This window comes from Arachis ipaensis, chromosome B9, assembly GCF_059453495.1.
Source record: "Arachis ipaensis isolate K30076 ecotype BB chromosome B9, ASM5945349v1, whole genome shotgun sequence".
In the NCBI taxonomy this organism is placed as follows: domain Eukaryota; kingdom Viridiplantae; phylum Streptophyta; class Magnoliopsida; order Fabales; family Fabaceae; genus Arachis; species Arachis ipaensis.
In genome coordinates, this window is record NC_142444.1 from 41989872 (window position 1) to 42000441 (window position 10570).

The 10570-nt window shown below is 38.6% G+C and overlaps 1 non-coding gene across 1 annotated transcript; it reads left to right on the forward strand.

The window, feature by feature from the left end:
* Window positions 1–9018: 9018 nt before the first annotated feature.
* Window positions 9019–9126, forward strand: LOC148544441 (small nucleolar RNA R71). Its single transcript, XR_015901222.1, has one exon. It is a non-coding gene; the product is annotated as a small nucleolar RNA R71 (small nucleolar RNA).
* The last annotated feature ends 1444 nt before the right edge of the window (window positions 9127–10570 follow it).

Here is a 10570-nt window from a genome sequence, read left to right on the forward strand (position 1 = left end):
GTTATCATAGATGATATAGGAGTATAGGTAACGTAACTCACCGGTTTTAGGAACGTTAGAAGTTGCTCTTCAAGGATAGCTCGATTTCAGATCTTAATTTTTCTTGTATCCTTGTGTCTTGATTTTCCTTCCATGTTTGACATTGGAGTTCTTTGTTTCAGATTCCTTCTTGAACACTGATTTGAGTATCTTTCAATTCTGTTCCTTTGTTTGCATGTATCATTGTTTGATCTTATTTGAGAATTACTTTTTGGAGCTCTGGGAATTTGCTATTGAGTTGAGTTACCTCCATTTACGAACTTGTGTTTCTTGGAATCGACTAAAACTTGTTTTGTTTGGGTATGCTTCATTGTTTCTATCGAAGCTTCTTTGTAAAATCCTGCAAAATACTAAATAAATGATTAACAACTAAGAAATAAATTAAATGAGAGCAAAAAAAGATTAAAAGAATTAATATTTATAATTTGGAGAAATAAGAATATATAAGGTATGAATTAAAATGCTTATCTCAAGGGTTTTGGTCCAAAGTTGGGCTAGCAGACTAACAAAAAAAAATTAGGCCAGACCGGGCCCAAGTCCAAGTATATATATGATGCGTGAGCATCTTTTCTATATTTTCCTAGTGAATTTGCATTCTAATTTGTTAAGTTTAATCAAGATTTAAGTATTTTTGAGACACTATGAATGCTACTTTGAGTCATGTACAATTTGGTTTATTTCAGGTAGCATTCGGACGGATTTGACAGGGTTCGTGTAAAAGAAAAGGAAGAAAGTGGATGATGTTGTCAACCTTGACCTCATTGCCCTACAACGGATATGAATTGAGCTATCAAGGTCCAGTTTACATGGTTTTAGTGGCACTAGAAAGCCAACTTTCAAAGCTTTCCAATGATATAATTTTTTTCCAATTCATACGGCCTTGGTGGCGCCTAACTTGGGATTCTACAAGTTAGGTGCCAGATTAAGAAAAAACCTCCAACCCATGCGGCCTTGGTGGCGCCTAACTTGGGATTTTCCAAGTTAGGCACCAGATGAAGTAAAAGCGATCAAAGACACGTGGTCATAGTGGTGCCTAACTTGGTTGGAGCCAAGTTTGGCGCCAACCATGAAGAATCAGTGGTCTCATTTGTCCTCCTAGTGTGCTATTCGAAGATTTTATTTTTATTTTGATTAAAAATTTATTTTATTTACAAATAAGAAAAGGTATTATTTAGTTTTAGAAAATATATTTTACATTAATTCGGTTACATATAAAAGGAAAAAGATCCAACCCTTCAAGCTCACTTCTCTCTTATACACCTCATTTTGCACTTTATAGTTTTTAGAACCCTAGTTTTCTCTCTGAGCCATGAGCAACTAAACCTCCACTGTTAAGATTAGGAGCTCTGTTTATTCTATAGATTAATACTATTACTCTTATATTTTAATTAATGTATTGATTTCAATTTCAAAAATTTGTTTTCGTTCTTTGGGTAAATCGGAAGAATAACTCTTATTCTATTTGAGTTCTTATAAACCTTTGAAAAGCAATTTGCTTAAACAAAAGCTTGAAAATAATTTTTCCTAAATCACTAATGATCTGGACTTAATGGAATACGTGATATATAATCCACTTATATTTGGATAGTTAGGGTTTTTGTGGTACATAAACTAGAATTGGACTTAAGCCTCTAATTGAACTTAAGTGACCAAGGAATTGGCAGTTAACTAGGTTAGAGAAGACTAAATTACTAAGGAATTAGGATTTAGTCAAATATAGTTTGCCATGAATTGAATTTTGTATGATTAAAATATTTGGTAAAAATAAAAATTTGGAAGATAAATAACACCGAAACCTTAACTGTTTTCTCTCATATTCTCCACATCAATTTATTACTTGCTTTCTAATTCTTTGAATTTACCTTTTGATGCAATTGAACTCTCAACACCAATTTCTGCTTGTTTGACTAAGTAAATCACTCAACCATTGTTGCTTGATCCACCAATCCTCATGGGATTGACCTTCACTCACCTGAGGTATTACTTGGTACGATGATCGGTCGGACTTCACTCCCCATATAAAATGAATCCGTTCTTTGGCAAGCGCACCAAATTAACGTCAAGTAATAACCCACAATAGAATGGGTTCGAATCCACAGAGATTGATTGACTGAGCAACTTTAGTTAATGGGTGAATTTAGTTAAGCTAATCAATATAGAGAATGTTGAGTGCAGAAATTTAAATAGCAGAAATGTAAATGACTTGAAAGTAAAGAAAGGAAATAAAGTGCAGAAAAGTAAATGGCAAGAATGTAAAGTATTGGAACATAAATGATTGAATTGTAAATGGGAATGGGGAATAGCAGAAATTAAAGAAAGCTATAAAGTATAAGGAAGATAAGAATAGGAGAAATTCATTGGGATTAGGAGATGTTGCTCTCTTTGGATTAAATTCAGCTCATCTCATCTTCAATCATGCAAATTATTGACCTCTTGGCAATCATGATTGATTGAACCCCAATTCCTTGGTGATTCAATCTCTCAAATCTTGATAATCAGCCAATTCCTTGGTCTAATTGCTCATGAAGAGAGATATGGTTAGTCTCTGATTATACCACACATCCTCATAGATCTAAATAGTGGGTGGATTTCATGTCACCATATCCAATCCCAAAACCCAGATCTACTTAAGTATGAGAAGGGATTTCAAGCATGGTTTTATGATTCCTTTTCCAAGGTTCACATACAACCCATTTTGCATTCAACCTCTTTTCCAAGATGATTGACACTAGCATGAAGAACGAAATTCCTTCTAGCAAATCAAAGAGAAGATAAAAAGAAGAAGAAATTTACTATCATTAATCTATCAAGTTCAACAGAGCTCCCTCTCCCAATTAGGAGGAGTTTAGCTACTCATAGCTAAGAGAAAAGTACAGGAGATGGAAGAGATGAAGTGAAATAAAACTAAAACTTAACCAATCATGCTAACTACTAGCCAATTCCTTTTTTAGTATTCTCAGGGGGTATATATACTACTCCTATTACTAGAATTAAAAAATACAAAAGAGAAAAGAAAATTACAATTGAAAGAAAAAGGAAAAAACTCATAAAATGAACCATGTGCCTAGCGTGTGACTGGCGTTTGAGTTGCATGCCACGCCTAGCTCTTCAGCTTGGCTTGGCATGCCACACCTGGCTCCCCAAGTGGCACGCCCAGGGTCATCTCTTCCTCCTTCCTTTCTGGATTCTTGAACTAGCGTGGCACGCCCAGGTCTGGCATGCCACGCCCTCAATAAAGGTTGATCATCCTCTTCTGGAAATTTGCACTAGCGTGGCACACCCAGGTCTGGCGTGCCATGCCCTTAGTGAGGCTCTTCTTCAACTCTCTCGAATGTAACACAGGCTTGCCACGTCCAGTAGCTGGCGTGCCACGCCTTTGTTGAGTGCTTCATTCTCTTTTCTGGAAAATATTACTGGCGTGCCACGCCCAGTAGGTGGCGTGCTGATGCGCATAAACTAGTTATGCTACGATTTAGGAAATTGCACGATCGGCAAAATTCCTTCCGGCAAGTGCACCGGTTATCGTCAAGTAAAAACTCACAATAGAGTGAGGTCGAATCCCACAAGGATTGGTTGAGTGAGCAATTCGAATTAGAAGTGTGTTCTAGTTGAGCGGAGTCAAGATTGAGATGAGAATTGCGGAATGTAAAATTGGCGGGAAAAGTAAATGACAAGAAATTGAAATGGTGGAATCTTAAATTGCATGAATTAAAGAGCAGAAACTAAATTGCTGAAATTAAAAGGGAATGGGGGTGATTGCATGAATTGAGTTGCAGAATGTAAAGAGAAGATGGAAATCAGAATTGGGGGGTTCATTGGGTTATAGGAGATATTGAGATCTCCGAATCAAAACATGTTTATCTCTTCCTCAAGCAATGCGTTCATTGAATTTTGCTTGGCAATCTTATATGATTGGATCCCAATCCCTTGGCTCACCAATTCTCTCTAAAAATGAACAAATTCCCAATCCCTTGGTTTAAATGTTCATAAGAAGAGATGATGCTCGATCACTGATTATACCACACAGTTTCATGAACCACAATTTGGTAGGATTACATGTCACAATATCCATCCAAACCCCAATCCAATTCACTGTGAGAAAGCTTCTCTAGCATGAATCCTCCATTCCTTTCCCAAGGTTCCGAAGGATTCCAATTATGAGTAGTTTCTTTCCCAAGACAACTACCCAATGGAATTAGATCGAGAAGCTTTCTAACAAAATTCAAGAGAAAAGATTGAAGAAGAAGATAAACTATTATTGATTCATTGAATTACAATAGAGCTCCCTAACCCAATGAAAGGGGGTTTAGTGAGTCATAGCTCTGAATTCAATTACAAAGATATGAAAACTAGCTAAAAGTGAAGGTAAAAGTGAAGGTAAAAGTCCTTTCTAACTTCAATTCTATCCTATTTATACACTTTCTATATTGAGCTTCTGTTGTGTTTCTTGGGCTTTGAGGCCTCTCCCTGCTTTCCTTTTGCCTTGGGTTTATGATCCATAATCTTGATGAGGCTGCTGATCCAAATTCTGTAACATTCATTGAGCCAACTTAGTGATAATCAAATAATGGCACATGACTCAATAAATTGAAATTTCAGACTCATCAATCCTTCAGGCCCAATCCCATAAACCATGATATTCAATTGGGTTTCATACCAGAATAAGTTTAAGTTAATGTTTGTGCTCAAATACTAACTTAAACCACAATATTTTTGGTCCAGAAACCTTTTCCAAGAGTGGCGTTTAAGTTGCAGTTCAAGCTTAAACTGCAGCTTAAACGCCAGACACTTCCAGTGAGGCTTTTTGTAGAAGCACGTTTAAGCTTCAGTTTAAGGTTAAACTGAAGCTTAAACGTGGAAATGGAAGAAGGCAGCCCTGGAGAGTCATGTAGTCGAACACGTTTAAGCTTCAGTTTAAGGTTAAACTGAAGCTTAAACGTGGATATAGGAAGGGCAGCCCTGGAGGTCGAACACGTTTAACCTCCAGTTTAAGGTTAAACTGGAGGTTAAACGTGGAAATGGAAGGAGGCATCCTGGAGGTCGAACACGTTTAACCTCCAGTTTAAGGTTAAACTGGAGGTTAAACGTGGAAGCTTAGAAGGGTAGCCCTGGAGGTGTCGAACACGTTTAAGCTCCAGTTTGAGGTCAAACTGGAGCTTAAACGTGGAAATGGAGAGAGCAACCCTGGAGGAGAAAACTTGGTCGAACACGTTTAAGCTCCAGTTTGAGGTCAAACTGGAGCTTAAACGTGGAAATGGCTCCCTGGTGCTTTTCCCATTCTGGCGTTTAACCTCCAGTTTGAGGTCAAACTGGAGGTTAAACGTGGAACTCCTTCCTGAGTGGCATTATCATTCTGGCGTTTAACCTCCAGTTTGAGGTCAAACTGGAGGTTAAACGTGGAATGCTTCTTTGGTGAGACTTTTCATTCTGGCGTTTAACCTCCAGTTTAAGGTTAAACTGGAGGTTAAACTTCAATTCCAGCATTTCTTAGCCTTCCTGATTCTGGCGTTTAAGCTCCAGTTTAGGCTTAAACTGGAACTTAAACTCCACATGTGATATTCAAGCTTCCTTTATTGATTTTGTTGCTTCCTTGCTTGGCCTCTTCTTCCCTGAAATCATCCAAACAATTGCATCAAAGTCTTGCAAAATTTCATGAGAAATCTTCCATTCATAGCATTCAAGTAATATAACTAAAACTCATGGAATTTGCATTAAAATCATACTGTTTGGATGGTTCATTGCTTTGTTCTTCATTTAACCATTTTTGGTTACTTTAAGCTCAAGAAAATGCATAAAACAACTAAAACTAACAGAAAAATGCTAGTGAAACTAGCCTAAGATGCCTTGGCATCACGTGCCATGCCGAGCATTCAAATGGCACGCCCATGGTTGTCTTGACTTGGCGTGCCTTGCCTTAAGTCCCAAGTGGCACGCCCAGTCTTCTTCTTCCTTATGAGCTTGTGTTGGCGTGCCATGCCTTCGAGCTCAAGTGGCACGCCCAGTACTAGAGTTGCATCCTTCTTTTTTGGGTTCATGAGCTGGCGTGCCATACCTTCGAATTCAAGTGGCATGCCCAGGTTAGAAACAAGGATGACGTGCCACGCCTTCGAATCTAAGTGGCACGCCCAAGTCACAAACTAGGTTGGCATGCCACGCTTTCGAACCAAAGTGGCACTCCCAACCTCTTCTTTGAATTTCATGTCAGATCTCCGGATACTCATTTTTTTTGAGTTTGAAAGGGACCTCGGGGATCACCTTCTTCTTGGCCACAATATCATAGAAGTGGTCTTGATGGGCTTTGGAGATGAACCTTTCCATCTCCCATGACTCGGATGTGGAAGCTTTTGTCTTCCCTTTCCTCTTTCTAGAGGATTCTCCGGTCTTAGGTGCCATCAATGGTAATGGAAAAACAAAAAGCTTATGCTTTTACCACACCAAACTTAGAATTTTGCTCGCCCTCGAGCAATAAAAGAAAGAATAGATGAAGAAGAAGAAGAAATGGAGGAGAGGGAGACTGGGGGGTGTTTCGGCCAAGAGGGGTGTAGAGGGGTGTGTTGTGTGAATTTGATGAAGAATGGAGGGCTTTATATAAGGAAGGGAGAAGGGAAAAGGTTTCGGCCATATGGGTGGGTTTGGATGGGAAATTGGTTTTGAATTTTTGGAGGTAGGTGGAGTTTATGAGGTAGGTTTATGGGGAAGAGTGGATGGATGTGAGTGGTGAAGAGATGATGGGGAAGAGAGATTGAGGTGATTGGTGAAGGGTTTTTGGGGAAGAGTGTTTATGGGGTTGTGTGAAAGAGGGTGGTGAGAAGAAGTGAGTGGAGGTAGGTGGGGATCCTGTGGGGTCTATAGATCCTGAGTGGATCCTGTGGGGTCCACAGATCCTGAGGTGTTCAAGGATTTACATCCCTGCACCCATTAGGCATGTAAAAATGCCTTTGCACCCAACTCTGGGCGTTCAGCGCCAGGTTGGTGGCCATTTTGGGCGTTCAACGCCCATTTGTGTGCCATTTCTGGCGTTGAACGCCAGAACCATGCCTGTTCTGGCATTCAGCGCCCAGAAGCTGCCCATTTTGGGCGTTCAGCGCCAGAACCATGCTCTGTTCTGGCGCTGAACGCCAGACAGATGCTCCTCCAGGGTGTGATTTTTCTTCTGCTGTTTTTCATTCTGTTTTCAATTTTTCTATTTATTTTGTGACTGCACATGATCATGAACCTATAAAGACATATAACTAAGAAAAATATAGTTAGATAAATAAAAATTGGGTTGCCTCCCAACAAGCGCTTCTTTAATGTCAATAGCTTGACAGTGGGCTCTCATGGAGCCTCACAGATGTTCAGAGCATTGTTGAAACTCTCCAACACCAAACTTAGAGTTTGGTTGTGGCCTCCCAACACCAAACTTAGAGTTTGACTGTGGGAGCTTGGGTTGACTCTGCTTTGAGAGAAGCTTTTTCTGCTTCCTCTCCATGGTTGCAGAGGGAGATCCTTGAGTTTTAAACACAAGGGAGTCCTCATTCCATTGAAGGACTATTTCACCTCTGTCAACATCAATCACAGCTCTTGCTGTGGCCAGGAAAGGTCTTCCTAGGATGATGGATTCATCCTCTTCCTTTCCAGTATCCAGGACTATGAAATCAGCAGGGATGTAAAGGCCTTCAACCTTTACTAACACGTCCTCTACTTGTCCATAAGCCTATTTTCTCGAACTGTCTGCCATCTCTAATGAGATTTTAGCAGCTTGCACCCCATAATTCCCAGTTTCTCTATTACAGAGAGGGGCATGAGGTTTATTCCTGAACTAAGGTCACACAGAGCCTTAAAGATCATGGTGCCTATGGTGCAGAGTATTATGAACTTTCCAGGATCCTGTCTCTTCTGAGGCAATGTCAGTTGATCCAGATCACTTAGTTCATTGATGAACAAGGGAGGTTCAACTTCCCAAGTATCAATGCCAAATAATTTGGCATTCAGCTTCATGATTGCACCAAGAAACTTGGCAGTTTGCTCTTCAGTAACATCCTCATTCTCTTCAGAAGAGGAATACTCATCAGAGCTCGTGAAGGACATAAGGAGGTTCAATGGAATCTCTATGGTCTCTAGATGAGCCTCAGAGTCCTTTTGTTACTCAGAGGGAAGCTCCTTATTGATCACTGGACGTCCCAGGAGGTCTTCCTCCTTGGGATTCACGTCCTCCACTCCCCTTGTAGGTTCGGCCATGGTGCTTATGTCAATGGCCTTGCACTCTCCTTCTGGGTTCTCTTCTGTATTGCTTGGGAGAGTACTGGGAGGGATTTCAGTGATTCTTTTACTCAGCTGGCCCACTTGTGCTTCCAAATTTCGAATGGAAGATCTTGTTTCATTCATGAAACTTACAGTGGCCTTAGACAGATCAGAGACTAAGTTTGTCAGATTAGAAGTATTTTGTTCAGAGTTCTCTGTCTGTTGCTGAGTGGATGATGGAAAAGGCTTGCTGTTGCTAAACCTGTTTCTTCCACCATTATTAAAGCCTTGTTGAGGCTTTTGATCCTTCCATGAGAAATTTGGATGATTTCTCCATGATGAGTTATAGGTGTTTCCATAAGGTTCACCTAAGTAATTCACCTCTGCTATTGCAGGGTTTTCAGGATCATAAGCTTCTTCTTCATGAGAAGCCTCTTGAGTACTGTTGGATGCAGCTTGCATTCCATGCAGACTCTGAGAGATCATATTGACTTGCTGAGTCAATATTTTATTCTGAGCCTATATGGCATTCAGAGTATCAACTTCAAGAACTCCCTTCTTCATAGGCGTCCCATTACTCACAGGATTCCTTTCAGAAGTGTACATGAACTGGTTATTAGCAACAATGTCAATGAGTTCTTGAGCTTCTGCAGGCGTTTTCTTTAGGTGAATGGATCCACCTGCAGAAGTGTCCAGTGACATCTTTGATAGCTCAGATAAACCATCATAGAATATATCCAGGATGGTCCATTCTGAAAGCATGTCGGAAGGACACTTTTTGGTCAACTGTTTGTATCTTTCCCAAGCTTCATAGAGGGATTCACCTTCTTTCTGTCTGAAGGTTTGAACATTAGCTCTAAGCTTGCTCAGCTTTTGAGGAGGAAAGTACTTGGCTAAGAAAGCCGTGACCAGCTTATCCCAAGAGTTCAGGCTGTCTTTGGGTTGAGAATCCAACTATAATCTAGCTCTGTCTCTTACAGCAAAGGGGAAAAGCATGAGCCTGTAGACTTCAGGATCTACTCTATTAGTCTTAACAGTATCACATATCTGCAAGAATTCAGTTAAGAACTGAAAAGGATCTTCAGATGGAAGTCCAGGAGACTTGCAGTTTTGCTGCATCAGAGAAACTAATTGAGGTTTCAGCTCAAAGTTGTTTGCTCCAATGGCAGGAATGGAGATGTTTCTTCCATGTAAATTGGAATTAGGTGCAGTAAAGTCACCAAGCATCTTCCTTACATTATTATTATTTTCGGCTGCCATCTCCTCTTCTTGTTCGAAAATTTCTGAAAGGTTATCTCTGGATTGTTGTAATTTAGCTTCTCTTAATTTTCTCTTCAGAGTCCTTTCAGGTTCTGGATCTGCCTCAACAAGAATGTTCTTGTCCTTGCTCCTGCTCATATGACAAAGAAGAGGGCACAGAAAAAATAATAATAATAGAGACCCTTTATACCACAGTATAGGGATCCCTTTGTGAGTGGAAGAAAAGAGGGGGAGATGAAGAATGTAATGTAATGGAAGAAACACAACTGTGAGGAGGGTTGAGATGTGAGATGAGATGTTAGTAAATGAATAAATAAATAGAATAAGATGGGAGAGGGAGAATTTTCGAAAAATATTTTTGAAAAAGAGTTAGTGATTTTCAAAAATGGTTTTTGAAAAATGTTAGTATTTTTTGAAAATTTTTTAAAATCAAAAATAAAAATAATTAGTTAATTAAAAAGAAATTTTTGAAAAAGGGGGGAGATATTTTCGAAAATTAGAGAGAGAGAGTTAGTTAGGTAGTTTTGAAAAAGTTAAGAAACAAACAAAAAGTTAGTTAGTTAGTTGAAACAAATTTTAAAAAGATAAGAAGTTAGGAAGTTAGAAAAGATATTTTGAAAAAGATAAGATGAGAAGATATTTTTGAAAAGATATGATAGAAATTAGTTTTTTGAAAAAAAGGTTTGATTTTTAAAATCACAATTAATGACTTGATTCATAAGAAATCACAAGATATGATTCTAGAACTTAAAGTTTGAATCTTTCTTAACAAGTAAGTAACAAACTTGAAATTTTTGAATCAAAACATTAATTGATGATGTTATTTTCGAAAATATGATGTAAAATTAAGAAAAAGATTTTTGAAAAATATTTTTGAAATTTTCGAAAATAACTAAGAAAAATGAAAAAGATTTGATTTTTGAAAAAGATTTTGAAAAAGATAAGATTTTCAAATTGAAAATTTGATTTGACTCATAAGAAACAACTAGATTTTAAAAATTTTGAAAAAGTCAATTCAAATTTTTGAATTTGATGAGGAGAAAAAGGG